Raw genomic sequence first — 7967 nt, 5'->3', positions numbered from 1 at the left:
TCAATTTCCGTGCTCTGTTTTTGGCCTCTAAATTTTTAGTAGCGTTCCTGTCAGGAACTTTTTGAGCCTTGTATGTTTTTAAACCTGCATTAGCTTTAACTTTTCGTACCAAATAGTCCGAGCACTGAGCTAACCGGGCTGCTTTCCTACCGGATGTGTTGGGAGCTCTTTTGAAAATGCGTTCTATTTTTTTGGCTTTAGAAACATCATGTGGACCATTCCTTCTACCTGAACCAGATTTTCTATCAACTGACAAGTTCTCCCGGTACTGTTTAATAACATTGGAAACAGTTTGACGGCAGACCTTTGTATGCTTGGCCAACTTTTTGTAAGACCAAGTTGGGTTTTGTTGAAAATATTTAATAATTTCAGTACGCACTTTTTTCTGGTCACTCATTTTAATCAGATTAACAAAAAAATTAATATAATTGACATTACACATAATAACTGACATGTTTTTCAAAGGTAACTTGATCAAAAAAAAATTCAAATAATACTTGGGTTAAAAAATGTAATGAAAAACGTGTGTTAAGAATTTTTCGATCTCACTCCTTATAACCCCATCGTAGCACCGTGTTATTGTACAATAAAACTCAAAACTCAAAAACCTAATATTTATTTTCTTTATAAAAATTCTCTGTTCTGAAGTGAAGCGCATCCCAGAAAGATCGTTCTGAATCGATCGTAACAAATAGTAGTTGAACGGGGTGAGCAAAACTTCCAACCACTTCTTTCTAACAAGTTTTTAACAGGTATTGCAACATTTGGCTTAGCGATGTCATGATGTAATAATCGGTGTGCATCAGCGGCATTGTTGTTTTCAAATTAAACAAGTAGAGCATAACTTGCCGCATATGACGCTTTGCTAGTACAAAATTTGACATTTTCGAATCAAAATAAAACTTTGTTGTTTACACTATATTGTTCTATAACTAAGTGAGAATAAATGCCAGGACATGTGCCCTTCAAAATAACATATAAGTTATTAAAAACAAAAATCGCATTCAAAAGATAAGCAAATCTCGAATTCTTAAGTCATATATCCAATATTTTTTTTTTTTTTTTTCTTAAATTCATTTATTTGCAATCTATTTTACAAGAAATATTAAGCAAAACTTATAATAAATAAATTACAATAACTTATTTTATTAAGCTCCAGTGAGCTTAATAAAAAAAAAATTACATGATTCATATATTAATTAACTAACTTCTAAAAGGTAGATCAAGAACATGGTATCTCTTAAGCCTTCGTATCTCATCACTATCGTCTAAAAGTGTGATAGCCAACAAATTTGAATGATTACTAAGTCTTTCTAAATATCTTTCACTAAAACTATTTATCTTTTCCTTTATTGTGGATATTCTATGGTCATTATGTAAGCAATTGTTACTTATAAACCAAGGAGCGTTAGCCAATAATCTTAAAGTTTTTGACTGATATCGCTGGAGTATTTCAACGTTGGAATTACTAGTTGTTCCCCAGAGTTGAACACCATAAGTCCAAACCGGTTTTAAAATTGTCTTGTATAGAATAACCTTGTTTTCTAAACTTAACTCTGATTTTGGTCCTAAGAGCCAATACATCTTTTTGGTTTTAATATTCAATTGTTCTCTTTTCGTTTTGATATGGTCCTTCCATGTAAGCCTTCTGTCCAAATGGAGTCCTAAATACTTTACATTATTTGCCTTAGGAATAATATTTCCATTTAAATAAAGTGTTGGGCAATCACCTTTTCTCAATGTGAATGTGACATGAACTGATTTTTCCGTATTAACTTTTATGTTCCATTTTTGTAACCAGGTTTCAATCAATCTAAGTTGGTTTTGTAACATTTCAGAAGCTTCAACTGGAGATTCTTTGGATGATAATATAGCAGTATCATCTGCATATGTTGCTGTAGTTATTTCATCATTAATGGGCATATCTGACGTATAAATGGTGTATAGAATAGGACCCAGCACACTTCCTTGAGGAATACCAGATTTAACAACTCCAAACGAAGAATCATCCCCATTGACATGGACATAAAAATATCTATCTTGCAAATATGATTTAAATAGCATATAAAAGGGGGCAGGGAGCAAGTGTTTTCCCAAGTTATTTTATTTAAATATTTACTTATCTTCTTTTTTTGTACCCTTTACCATGAGTGGAAAGTATGTATAAGTTGGTCATTGCGTTTGTAATTTCTACATATTTATACCCTACACCACCATAGTGGGGAGAATCACTTTCTGAGTCGATTGTGCGCAGAGTACAGGTCACAATTTTGAAGATATTTCGATGAAATTTGGTACATATTGTTTTTTCGGCTCAAGGACCAAGCCTATTGAAACTGGCTGAAATCGGTCCACTATTTCACCTAGACCCCATACAAATGTCCTCCAGAAATTGGACTTTATCGGTCATAAATGTTTAATTTATATATGTATCTCCACAAATTCCGCTCCAAATAAGTTTTATATACACAAAATTCATGTCACCAAATTTTGTTACGATCGGTCCATAATTAGTCATAGCTCCCATATAGACCCGCTTCCGAAAATCACTTTAACGTGCATAAATCGCTTAAAAATGCGGGTATACACACAAAATTCAACATAGTAAACTTACATATAGACATAAATCACACGACCTAATTTCATGGTGATTGGTCCATAATTGGTCATAGCCCCCATATAAACCCCACTTCCGAAAGTCACTCAAAAATATAAATTATTGAAATTTTAAAAGAAAAATGTTTTTGCTTTTTTACTTAGTGTAGGGTATTATATGGTCGGGCTTGACCGACCACACTTTCTTACTTGTTTTCTACAAAATTTTTTTTTCACAAAAACTTTTTTTGCCAGAACTAAATTTTAGTTTTCCCCCAAAAAAATGTTTCATCGAAAATTTTGTTTTCTACAAATTTTCTTACCTTGCACCACCATAGTGGTGATATTTGTAACGCCCAAAAATATTATTCTACCAACCGATCGACACGGAATCACTTTCTGAGTCGATTAAACGATGTCCGTCCGTCTGGCTGGCTGTCCATGTATTTCGATAAAATTTGGAACATACATTTGTTTCATTAAAATTACGAAGCCCATTGAAACTAGTTGAAATCGGTGCATTATTCCATAGAAATTGGACATTATCGGTCATAAGTGTTTAATTGATACATAGGTCTACATAAATTTTATGTGGATTGGTACATAACCACTCATAGCTCCCATATAAGGGCCGCTTCCGAAAATCACTTTAACCAGCATAAATCTCTTAAAAATGTATATAATAATTTTCATATAGACATAAATCACACGACCTAATTTCATGGCGATCGGTCTATAATTAGTCATAGCTCCCATATACTCCAAATTGACAAAATCATTCACGAAAATAAATTATTGAAATTAAAAAAAAATGCTCATGTACTACACTGAGTATTATATGGTTTTAATATAAAAAAAGGAAAAAAGAATGTAACATAAATTTTAATTTATTTTCCCCCGTCTAAATGGTTGACCTGGATCCACGACTGGCACTATTACTTCTTTATTATAATTTTGAACCAATAATTTTTAAAATATTGAAAAACCATCTGGCCAGTTTAATCATAACAAAAATATTTAAAGAATTTAAAATTTAATAAAAACAATCAAACATACATAATCAAATAATAAGAATGATTCATTCATTGGCATGCGAGGCCAAGCAATTGATGGTGGTGGGTTGGTTTATATTATAAACTTTATAACAAGTATATGAAGCAACAAATGTTGCACACAAATGAGTGTGTTTTACAGTACAAATGTTTATATACAACATTTAGCTGCTAGTATTCAACAATCCCGTATTGTCTAGTGGTTAGGATATCCGGCTCTCACCCGGAAGGCCCGGGTTCGATTCCCGGTACGGGAAAATTGTTTTTTATTTTTTTTTTATTATTTTATTCAATAATTTTTTAAATAATTGATTGATTCTTTGGGGAATTTATAATAAGTTAGTTTGTCCCTTAATAAAATCGAATTGCGTTTTCCTTGTTGCTGTTTATTTTTTATAAATTTTAAATTTTTTCCGTACCATTATTTATAATTTTTCCTCCCTCTCTCATTCGAAAATTTCTATAATTTTTAACCCACCAGCTATTTTTATTATTTATAAACACAAAATTTAATTCAATTTTATTTCTAACAAACATTTAAAAGTTTTGTTCTCCAAAACTTTCTCTACTTTTTATTAATTTTCTTTTATATTTTTTTTGTTAAGGCAACAGAAAAAGACAAACCACCATAGGAAATAGCAAATAGCAACAATATAACAAAAAACAACAATAAAACCATTTAATGTTAAATAATTCAAGTTAATAACAATTTCTTTCTTTAACTTTTTCAACAAGAAATTTTTTTCATTCTAAAACTTATTTACCATTGTAGCGTTTTCTATCGCCATCTATAAAATACAAGCAGGGATAATTAGAATGAATACAACAAAAATGACTTTATAAGAAATGGGGGGCTATAAACTCACAAAATACTTGCCACAGCGCAGCATATTATCCTGGGGGACCATTGTTGGTTGGTCCTAAGGGTTGGAGGTGAGAGTATGTGGGAGAAAGGTACAATTGTTGTTAGTTAAACCACCACATAAAAACCGCAAAATTTGCAGTTAACTGATAAGCAAGAAAAAAGTTTATTTTTGTTTTCTTTTCTATGAGGGAAAGTCGTTTGGTTACATTTTATTGTATGTTAGGAATAAGTACAATAATTACTAACCCCTCCTTTTTGATAAATGATAAATATCTTAAGGAACAGGTATAACTTTTGTTTTGTTTGTTTATTTTTGTTTACTAAAATGCCCTAATAATGTTTATTTGTTTGTAAAATTGTATTTTGTTATGGTTTTAGCCACAAGGCGTTAGAAAATATAAAATATGTCTCAAATTAAGTTGGTTATTTTTAATGAAATTTTGTTGTATCAAAAAATTCGGGCCTAAGGCTCAAATAATGTGTTTATCACATGTTAAGTTGTGTTTATTTTTTGGAAGGACCCAAAACCCCAAAATATTTTAAATTCTCTATTAATTTTATAATTTATAGTTAACAATTTGCAGTAAATTATTAAATAACCCTACTATTTGGAATAATAGTGATATATAATAAATATTTTGTGGACTTGGAGATAAATACCCTAAAGAGCTTTAATAATTCATAAATTAAGTTTAACTACATATTGCTTAATTTGATTTTCATGGAGCATTAACTTTAAAATTCGATAAGAAGGTGTTTTTAAACCCAAAAAAGGGGATTTCAAAAATGGTCCTTTTTAAAAATTATGTTTTGTAAATCACAAATGTTTCCACATACATATTTAAAGATACTTTCTTTATACTTTATATTCTTTTGGGCAATAAATATATTGCATTAAAGAAATGTACTTTCTTAAAAAGTACTTTAATAATACGGTAGTTTTGAAAAAATACTTTCATACAATAAATAATTTTCTAATTAAACTATCAAGGTTACCTTTGATGCAATATCAAATATGTTATTAAAAAGGTACTTTATTAATAAAAGTACTTTTAATAATTTTTTGTTTTTTTTTTGTTAGATTTATTTAAATTTAAAGTAGAAAAGTGGTACTAATACTATTTATATAAAAAATATCTTGCTAATTTTAAATAAATATCTATAAGTATTTTCGTTAAGGGCAATTATCTTTGGTACCTTTTAACAAAGTATGATTCATTTCTTATTTTGTTACTAAAAAATTTAATTTCTTTAAATAATAAATTTTATGTTTTTATTTTTATACAATATCGAAATAGTAATGAAAATTTATTTTTTAAAAAAAGTACTTTTTAATTTTTTTTTTTTTGGAAAAAAATGTTGATTTTTGATTATTTTCAATTAATATAAACTTAACAATTATTTTTTGGGGAATAATATCGAAATATCATAGAAAAGGTAAAAAGTACTTTTGTTAAATAGATATTGTAATAAGGTCTTTCTGAGTACTAATAAGTCACTTTTAAAAAAAGTACTTTTAGTAATTTTGGTACTTTTTGTAAATAGTACTGCCCGCTCATTTTGTATGTTTTAAATTTTTGGAAAAAGTACTTTAATCATGTTTGGTACTTATGTACTTTCTGGTTAATTTCTAAGTTTATTTCTGAAAAACAAGTTTTTTTTTAAATAAGATAATAAAATTTAGTTGGACTTGTTTAAAAAAATCATTCTTCTTTTGGGAAAAATATCGATATATATATAGTAATTATCGGGTATGTACTTTTTTAAAAAAATACTTTCGTTGTAATAATGTTCTTCCAAATTCATTTCTTACTCTATAGCGAATTAGTACTAAAAAGAGACTTTTTGTAAAAAGTACTTTATTCAATTCTATTAACAATATATTAATTTTTATTTTCCTTATGAGTTAATTTATTTTTTTATAATTGGTACAGTATTGAAATCATAATTTTTGTAAAAAGTACTTTCTGCTTAAATTTATTTCCTATTTATTAAAATTGCGTTTTTATTCCCTTCACCTTCGTGAGAAGGGTATATATAAGTTTGTCATTCCGTTTGTAATTTCTACATTTTTCATTTCCGACCCTATAAAGTATATATATTCTGGATCCTTATAGATAGCGGAGTCGATTAAGCCATGTCCGTCTGTCTGTCTGTTGAAATCAGTTTTCTGAAGACCCCAGATATCTTTGGGATCCAAATCTTCAATAATTCTGTCAGACATGCTTTCGAGAATTTTGCTATTTAAAATCAGCAAAATCGGTCCACAAATGGCTGCGATATGAGGAAAAAACCAAGACAACCTCGATTTTTGACCTATTTTTTACCTATATATGGATTACTAAGACATTAATATAGACAATATATGGATATCTAATGATAGATATTTCAAAGACATTTGCAACGACGTATATAAGACCATAGTAAGTTGGACCTACAATGGGTCAAAATCGGGAAAAAAATTTTAACCCGATTTTTTTTTTCAAAAAAAAAAAATTTTAAAAAACAAAAAAAAATTTTTAAAATTTAAAAAAAAATTTTTTTTAAAAATTTAAAAAATTTTTTTATTTTAAATTTATGCATTAAACACATTCAAGACAACAGGCTACGCGACTACACGAACACAAATTCTGCTGGTTACAGTTGTAGTCGTGTGTCAGCTACTGAATTATTTTAAAGACGACAGCTACAATTAAACAGCTGATTTATAATTCAGTGGTGCCACTTTAATAAAAAATAACCGTACAAAATTCCAAAGTAATTAAGATTGAAACAATTATTTTGAGTAAAAATATATATATGGTTATAATCAATTATGTACTTGTTATTAATTTATTTCAATATGGTTATCAGAAACTTCTCTTAATTAAGTAAAAAAATATATTTTTTTAAGCACTAATTTGATTTACATTTTTTTATTATATTAGCAACACTATTTCTGTTTTGTAGTTGACAAAAATAGAAATTAGCCTAATTCGGCTACATCGGCATGAGTAGTCGTGTGGCCGTGTAGCTGTGCTGTCGTTAAAATAATCGTCTCCATATAAACGTGTGCATTTTATTTTTGACAGATTGAAGTTGGTAGCCTGCTGTCTTGAATGTGTTTAATGCATTAAAAATAAAAAAAATTTAAAATAACAATCGAAAAATTTTTTTTCCAAAAAATGAAAAAAACAACTGGAAAAAAAATTAAATTTTGTTTACCTAAAAATATTTAAAATTTTGAAGTATCATTTGGTGAAGGGTATATAAGATTCGACACAGCCTAATATAGCACTCTTACTTGTTAATGAATGAGTTTAATTCCTAATTTCATTTGTGAACATTTTTTAAAATAATAAAATTTAATAAATGTAGTATGTATAATTATTTCTATTTTTGCTACAATATTGAAATAGTATTCAAAATGTACTTATTTAAAAAACAGTATTTTTTAAAAATACAATATTTTCTTT

The 7967-nt window shown here is 28.2% G+C and overlaps 1 non-coding gene across 1 annotated transcript; it reads left to right on the top strand.

The window, feature by feature from the left end:
• Positions 1–3832: 3832 nt before the first annotated feature.
• On the top strand, positions 3833–3904 carry TRNAE-CUC (transfer RNA glutamic acid (anticodon CUC)). Its single transcript has one exon. It is a non-coding gene; the product is annotated as a tRNA-Glu (tRNA).
• Positions 3905–7967: the final 4063 nt, after the last annotated feature.

The sequence above is a fragment of the Calliphora vicina genome, chromosome 5 (assembly GCF_958450345.1).
Source record: "Calliphora vicina chromosome 5, idCalVici1.1, whole genome shotgun sequence".
In the NCBI taxonomy this organism is placed as follows: Eukaryota; Metazoa; Arthropoda; class Insecta; order Diptera; family Calliphoridae; genus Calliphora; species Calliphora vicina.
The sequence above is the reverse complement of the archived record's forward strand: the minus strand, read 5'-3'. Positions and strand labels throughout refer to the sequence as shown.